Source organism: Capricornis sumatraensis, chromosome 10 (genome assembly GCF_032405125.1).
Source record: "Capricornis sumatraensis isolate serow.1 chromosome 10, serow.2, whole genome shotgun sequence".
Lineage (NCBI taxonomy): Eukaryota > Metazoa > Chordata > Mammalia > Artiodactyla > Bovidae > Capricornis > Capricornis sumatraensis.
In genome coordinates this window covers 65,715,167-65,723,788 of record NC_091078.1, presented here as the reverse complement: position 1 = coordinate 65,723,788, position 8,622 = coordinate 65,715,167, and the positions used below count along the sequence as shown (strand labels likewise).

Genomic DNA, 8,622 nt, shown 5'->3' with positions numbered 1-8,622 from the left:
CCAAGGGCAAAGGAGAAGCCACAGCAAGATGGTAGGAGGGATCAAATTGCAACAACCTAGATGTCCATCAGCAGATGAATGGATAAAAAAGCTGTGGTACATATACACAATGGAGTATTACTCAGCCATTAAAAAGAATACATTTGAATCAGTTCTAATGAGGTGGATGAAACTGGAGCCTATTATACAGAGTGAAGTAAGCCAGAAAGAAAAATACCAATACAGTATACTAACACATATATATGGAATTTAGAAAGATGGTAATGATAACTCTATATGAGAGACAGCAAAAGAGACACAGATGTATAGAACGGAATTTTGGACTCAGAGGGAGAGGGAGAAGGTGGGATGAATTGGGAGAATGGCATTGAAACATGTGTACTATCATGTAAGAAATGAATTGCCAGTCTATGTTTGATACAGGATACAGGATGCTTGGGGCTGGTGCATGGGGATGATCCAGAGAGATGATATGGGGTGGGAGGTGGGAGGGGGATTCAGGATTGGAAACTCATGTACACCTGTGGCGGATTCATGTCAATGTATGGCAAAACCAAGACAGTATTGTAAAGCAAAATAAAGTAAAAATAAAAATTAAAAAAAAAACTAAAAAAAAAAAAGAATCAAATCCCACACCAGCCAGAGACACTCAGAGGGCTCAAACAGAATCTTGTGCACACCAGGAGACCCCACAGAGACTGAGCCAGACTTGCCTTTGAGTATTTGAGTGTCTCCTGCAGAGGTATAGGTCATCAGTGGCCTGCTGCAGGGGTAGGGGCTCTGGGTTCAGCAGACCTGGGTGTGGCATAAGCCCTCTTGGAGGAGGTCACCAACATAGAGCCACCAGAACTCACACAGGACTGGGGAATCTCACCAGAACTCACACAGGACACTTGGACGGCACAAACAAAACCTTGTGTGTACCAGGACCCAGGAGAAAGGAGCAGTGACCTCACAAAAGACTGACCTAGGCTTGCCTGTGAGTGTCCAGGAGTCTCTAGTGGAGGCGAGGGTCAGCAGTGGTCTGCTGCAGGGTTGGGGGCACTGAGTGCGGCAGCACATGCATAGGACCTTTTAAAGGAGGTCGCCATTATCTTCATTACACCCCCATAGTTTGCTCTCAGGTCAAACAACAGGGAGTGAACACAGCCCCACTCATCAACAGAAAATTGGATTAAAGATTTACTGAGCATGGCCTCACCCATCAAAACAAGACCCAGTTTCCCTCACAGTCAGTCTCTCCCAGGAGGAACCTTCCATAAGCCTCTTATCCTTATCCCTCAGAGGGCAGATAGAATGAAAACCGCAATCACAGAAAATGAATCAAACTGATCACATGGACCACAGCCTTGTCTAATCAATGAAACTGTGAGCCATGCCATGGTCACCCAAGATGGATGGGTCATGGTGGAGAGTTCTGACACAACATGATCCATGGGGAAAGGAATGGCAAACCACTTCAGTATTCTTGCCTTGAGAACCCCATGAACAGTATGAAAAGGGAAAATGATAGGATATTGAAAGATGAATTCCCCAGGTCAATAGGTACCCAATATGCTACTAGAGAAGAGTGGAGAAATAACTCCAGAAAGAATGAAGAGACAGACCCAAAGCAAAAACAACGCACAGAAGTGGATGTGATGGAAATAAACTGATGTTGAAAGAACAATACTGCATAGGAATCTGGAATGTTAGGTCCATGAATCAAGGTAAATTGGAAGTGGTCAAATGGGAAATGGCAAGAGTGAGCATTGACATTTTAGGAATCAGTGAATGAAAATGGACTGGAATGAGTCAATTTAATTCAGATGATCATTATAGCTACTACTATGGGCAAGAATCCCTTAGAAGAAATGAAATAGCCCTCAGAGTCAACCCTCCCCCCACCCCCTGAAAAAAATCTGAAATGCAATTCTTGGGTGCAGTCTCAAAAAGGATAGAATGATCTCTGTTCATTTTCAAGGGAAACCATTCAGTGTCAAAGTAATCCAAGTCTATGTCCCAAACAGTAATGCTGAAGAAGCTGAAGTTGAATGGTTCTATGAAGACCTACAAGACCTTCTAGAACTAACTCCCAAAAAAGATGTCCTTTTCATTACAGGGGACTGGAATGCAAAAGTAGGAAGTTGAGAGATACCTGAAGTAACAGGTAAATTTGGCCTTGGAGTACAGAAAGAAGCAGGGCAAAGACTAACAGAGTTTTGCAAAGAGAATGCACTGGTCATAGAAAACACCCTCTTCCAACAGCACAAGAGATGACTTTACACATGGAAATCACCAGATGATCAATACGAAAATCATATTGATTATATTCTTTGTAGCCAAAGATGGAGAAACTCCATACAGCCAGCAAAAACAAGACCAAGATCTGACTATAGCTCAGATCATTAACTCCTTATTGCAAATTTCAGAGTTAAATTGAAGAAAGTAGGGAAAAGCACTAGACCATTCAGGTATGACCTAAATCAAACCCCTTATGATTATACAGTTGAAGTGACAAATAGATTCAAGGGATTAGATCTGATAGACAGAGCCCCTGAGAACTATGAATGGAGGTTCATGACATTGTAAAGGAGACAGTGATCAAGACCATCCCCAAGACCGTTTCATGCAAAGATGGGCACAATAAAGGACAGAAACGTTATGGGCCTAACAGAAACAGAAGGCATTAAGAAGAGGTGGCAAGAATACACAGAAGAACTATACAAAAAAGATTTTCATGACCCAGATAACCATGATGATGTGATCACCCATCTAGAGTCAGACATCCTGGAATGTGAAGTCAAGTGTACCTTAGGAAGCATCACTAGGAGCAAAGCTAGTTGAGGTGATAGAATTCCAGTTGAGCTATGTCAAATCCAAAAGAAGATGCTATGAAAGTGCTGCACTGAATATGCCAGCGAAATGGAAAACTCAGCAGTGGCCACAGGACTGGGAAAGGTCAGTTTTCATTCCAGTCCCAATGAAAGGCAATGCCAAAGAATGTTCAAACTACTGCACAATTGCACTCATCTCACACACTAGCAAAGTAATGCCCAAATTCTCCAAGCCAGGTTTCAACTGTGCATGAACTGTGAACTTCCAGATGTTCAAGCTGGATTTAGAAAGGGTACAGGAAAGAAAGAAAGAAAGTGAACCTGCTCAATCGTGTCTGACTCTTTGCAACCCCATGGACTGTAGCCTACCAGGCTCCTCCATCCATGGGATTTTCTAGGCAAGATTACTGGAGTAGGTTTCCATTTCCTTCTCCAGGGCATCTTTCCAACCCAGGAATGGAAACTGGGTCTCCAGCATTGTAGGCAGGTGAATCAGAGATCAAATTGCCAACATCCGTCGGATCATTGAAAAAGCATGTGAGTTCCAGAAAAACATCTACTTCTGCTTTATTGACTACCTCAAAACCTTTGACTGTCTGGATCACAACAAAGTGTGGAAAATTCTTTAAGAAATGGAAATAGCAGACCACCTGACCTTCCTCCTGAAAAATCTGTATGCAGGTCAAGTAACAACAGTTACAACTGGACATGGAACAACAGACTGGTTCCAAATTGGGAAAGTATGACATCAAGGCTGTATATTTTCATGGTGACCATATACAGAGTGACAGTATGCAGAGTACATCATGTGAAATGCCTGGCTGGATGAAGCACAAGCTGGAATCAAGATTGCTGGGAGAAATATTAATAACCTCAGGTATGCAGATGACATGCCATCCTTATGGCAGAAAGTGAAGAAAAACTAAAAAGCCTCTTGATGAAAGTGAAAGAGGAGAGTGAAAAAGTTGGCTTAAAACTCAACACTCAGAAGACTAAGATCATGTCATCCAGTCCCATCACTTTTTGGCAAATAGATGGGGAAAGAATGGAAACAGTGAGAGACTTTATTTTTCTGGACTCCTAAATCACTGCAGATGGTGACTGCAGCCATGAAATTAGAAGGTACTTTCCCCTTGGAAGAAAAGTTATGACCAACCTAGGCAGCATATTAAAAAGCAGAGACATTACTTTGCCAATGAAGGTCTGTCTCATCAAAGCTGTGGTTTTTCCAGTAGTCATGTATGAATGTGAGAGTTGGACTATAAAGAAAGCTGAATGCCAAAAATTTGATGCTTTTGAACTATGGTGTTGGAGAAGACCCTTGAGAGTTCTTTGGACTGCATGATCCGAGTCCATCCTAAAGGAAATCAATCCTGAATATTCATTGGAAGGACTGATGCTGAAGCTGAAACTCGAATACTTTGGCCACCTCATGAGAAGAACTGATTCATTGGAAAAAACCCTGCTGCTGGGAAGGATTTAAGGCAAGAGAAGGGGATGACAGAGGAAGAGATAGTTGGATGGCATCACAGACTTGATGGACATGAGTTTGAGCAACTCCGAGAGCTGGTGATGGACATGAAAGCCTGGTGTACTACAGTCCATGGGGTCGCAAAGAGTCAGATACGCCTGAGAGAGTGAACTGAACTGAACATGATAATAAATGAATATGGAGTTTGATAAATTTATGAGTACTGTAAACCCTAAAATATCCACAAAAGACATCCCAAATAAATATAATTATTAATCCAGCCATGGAGATAAAATGGAATCACAAACATTGTAATTAAAAAGAAAACAGCAAAAAAATTGAAGAGTAAGGAAAAACAAGAGAAGAGAAGTGTGGTAGATTTCAGTTCAACCACATCAACAATTAAATATGGCCAGTCTGAATATTATAATTAAAAGACAGGAATTGTGAGAGTGGATTAAAAATAATATCTATATTCTATAAAAAATGCTGATATATTAAAAGTAAAAAATATAGGAAATATATAACTGAAGTGACTATATAGAAATCATACCACAAAACCTACTAGACTTTAAAAGTAGATATATTATCAGAAATAAAGAAGAATAATGAAAAAGCATTGATTCTTAAAAAAGACATAACACACACAGAAGAGTGGAGCCTCTAAATACATGAAGCAAAACTAATAAGATGTAAGTATCTAATAAGTAGACTTACACATAATTATACCTAGAGATAAGATGGTTCTTTGAGAAATTGATAGAATATGTCAACAAAAACTTAGGTAGATTATTGAACACTTGGAACAGAATTATTAACTGTGCCCAATTAACATTTACAGGGTACTCTAATCTATAAGAAAATACACAATTTTTCTTTCAAAATCAGCTTTGCTGAAATCTGTTTCATTTGAAATTAATAGAATCACCCCAGCTTTCTTACTTAACTGTTGAAATGGTTTAGTTTTTTCTGTCCTTTGACCTTCAGCCCTCTAGTTCTTTACATTTAAATTGCAAACTATTTTATGATTAAGTAATAATTCCATTGTATGCATATACCATATCTTTATCCATTCCCCTGTTGATAGATATTTAGGTTGCTTCCATGTCCTGACTGTTGTAAATAGTGCAGCAGTGAACATTGGAGTACATGGATCTTTTGGAATTATGGTTTTCTTTAGGCATACGCCCAGGAGTAGGATTGCTCAGTCCTATCATAGTTCTACTTTTGTTTTTTTAAGGAACTTCCATACCCTTCTCCATAGTGGTTGTATCAATTTACATTGCCACCAAAAGTTTTAGAGGGTTTCCTTTTCTCCACACCCTTTCCAGCATTTATTGTTTGTAGATTTTTGGTGATCATTCTGACAGGTGTGAGATGGTACCTAATTGTAGTTTTGATTTGCATTTCTCTAATAATGAGTGATGTTGAGCATCTTTTCATGTGCCTTTTCATGTGCCTCTAATGTGGACAGAGTTTCAGTTTAGGAAGGTGGAGATGGATGATGGGTGATGGCGAGAGTTACATAACAGTATGAATGTACCCAGTACCACTGAACTGAACAGTTAAATATGCTTAAAATAGTATGTTTTATATTATGTAACTCTTACTACAATTAAAATAAATTAAAAAAACAAAGTAAAAAAGTAAAATGCAACTATTTTAGTCAAGAACATAGATGTATGTTAATATTTTATCCAGTCTTCATCTCTTTTGAATATGTGTATATTTCATTTATATTTAATATAATGATTTTTTTACTTTAAAACATTTTTATTATAAAAGTAGTACAAATAAAGAAAAACTAAAATCTTAAAGAAAGACAAAGTCATCCATTTACTGTCCTGCTCTCCTGTTATAAACAGGTAGGAATTTATTTTTGTCCTCTTTTGGTGTGTTATTTACAGCCATAATCATACATACTCATACACTTTTATATCTTGCTTTTTTTTCTTTTTATGAAGTATTTTCTCATGTTTTACAGTATATTCATTACTAATTTTTAATGGTACCATAACACACCATTCATTAGCTATATATGTTTATTGACTATTTCCCCAGAGCGGGAGTTGGCAAACTATGGCCCTGCATTTGTAAATAAGGTTTTATTGGAATACAGCCATATCCATTCATTCACATACTGTCCACAATTATTTCTGTCCTACAAACAGCATAGTTGAGAAGTTGTGAGAAAATCTATATGGCCTGAAAAACCTAAAGTAGTTCCTTTCTGGCACTTTCCAGAGAATTTTGCTGACTCTTGCCTTCAACTTTTAAAAACACCTTTCTAGACAACAATTAATTAAGAAGTATTAATAAAAGTAGGAAAACTGGGCCTACTTAAGAAATGTTTTTAAGGTTCACAGTGTCCCCTACTATTAATATCTCTCCTGTGATATTCTAGCTATGATACAGTAGGGTGGTAGTAGTAAGAATGGGGAACAAAAGGCCCAGTACTCTGGTAGGTAGTACTTCTTTGGTCCCTATTAATCTATATATGCAATTTTATACTCTGGATGAGTGTGTTTTTAATTCTGATTTAAAATTAACCAAAGAAGGAAGTAAAATTAATTGCACCGTGAAAACCAATCAAAACAACCCTTTCTGTTGAGGATGAAAAAGCAGACTACAGTAAATTCTCCATTTCTGCAGACTAGCTGTCCTGACCAAGAGGCACTGAGAAAGTTGAGTAAGGGAAAGAGATGGTAGTCTCAAAATGTTCTATCCTTCTGAATACAGCATAGGCATAAACTTGCATACAACTATAATTAAATTGTCTCCAGATAAGAAATTTCTAGAGCAACTATCTTACTTTTTTTTTTTTTTAACAAAATACATTCTATATGGAAAATTTTTATTCTTCAAAAAAGAAAACTTCTGGAATGGGACCAGCTAAGTCATCTCTTACTATCTCAAATCAAAGATGAACCAAGCTGATGTGGTTCACAATCCAGTTCTCTGTGAATAAAGTAAGCATCAAGAAGTATAGGCGTCATCTTCTAAGGGAAATATTCTTAGGATCTGGCAGCATAAATCCATCAGTGAGTTTGTAGTAGACTGTTGTGGAGTCAGACTCCACTATGACCAAAGTAAAAGAGATAGGCAAATTGGGATCACCTTGCAATTTTCAGGATGCCTTCAAGATCCCCCTTGTCCTGTTATGGCTGAGGGAAGAGCTGATGGGTGTAGGTACTACAGACTGTAAACCCTTCTCCTTGTCTCAGTGCCGAGAAGGCAGATGAGCTGGAGATCTAGTAAAATCCCACACAGTTTACTTCATGCCAGCTTTTACTCTCTGTGAGGTCCAGGCAAACAAAGAATGCTATATAAACTTGGGTGGCATCTCTTATAATTAACTCCATCATTTCTAAATATGTAGGGTGCGTGCCCATCCAGGAGTCCTCGGGGGGCCGATGGGTGGGCGCTGCCACCACTGCGATTGCCGCCTGGTCGCGCCTGCAGTCGGCTGGGACTCTCTGCGTTCCTCCATGCCCAGCCACGCGGCACGCCTGTGGTGCACTGCGCTGCTGTCTCCACGCCCCTATATTTAATATAATTACTGATAAGACTGACGTTTGTCTAACCTTAAAAAATTTTTCTTTTTGTTCCACCTGTTCTTAGTTTGTCTGTTTCTCTTTCTTTCCTTTTAAAATGATTATTTAATTCCTAAGTGACTTACTTTCACTTTTCACTTTCATGCATTGGAGAAGGAAATGGCAACCCACTCCAGTGTTCTTGGCTGAAGAATCCCAGGGACGGGGGAGCCTCATGGGCTGCCGTCTGTGGGGTTGCACAGAGTCGGACACGACTGAAGCGACTTAGCAGCAGCAGCAGCAGCAGCAGCAGCATATTAGCTTTTTACCTGTATTTGTATATTTTTAGTGGTTTCTCTTGTGATTCCAGTATGGATATGTAACATATCACAGTCCATTTAGATTTAACAACATACTGGGGCTTATAAAACAATAGAAACATTTAATATTTAATTCCTTATTTCCCCTATCTTGTGCCCTGTTGTGTCATATAAATATTTATGTTTAAACACATTATTGACCTCATAATATAATGGCATAATTTTTAAAATTTCAACTGTCATTTGGTCTCTAAAGAAACTGAGATGAAAAAGTATTGTGTTATTATGTAAAAAGTATTTATTACTGCCCATTTATCATTTCTGATTCTTTTCTCTATATTTTGTCTGTATATATGCTTCATTTTGAATCGTTTTCCTTCATCAGAAAGAATTTTCTTTAGGGTTCCTTACACTGCAGGTCTGCTGGTGGTAGATTCTGTCAAGTTTATTTTATCTAAAAATTGTTATTTTACTCTCATTTT

General features: G+C 38.6%; 1 pseudogene; it reads right to left on the bottom strand.

Annotated features, from left to right (window-relative positions):
• Positions 1-7,279: 7,279 nt before the first annotated feature.
• Positions 7,280-7,777, bottom strand: LOC138087840 (tRNA-splicing endonuclease subunit Sen15 pseudogene; annotated as a pseudogene).
• Between the last annotated feature and the right edge of the window lie 845 nt (positions 7,778-8,622).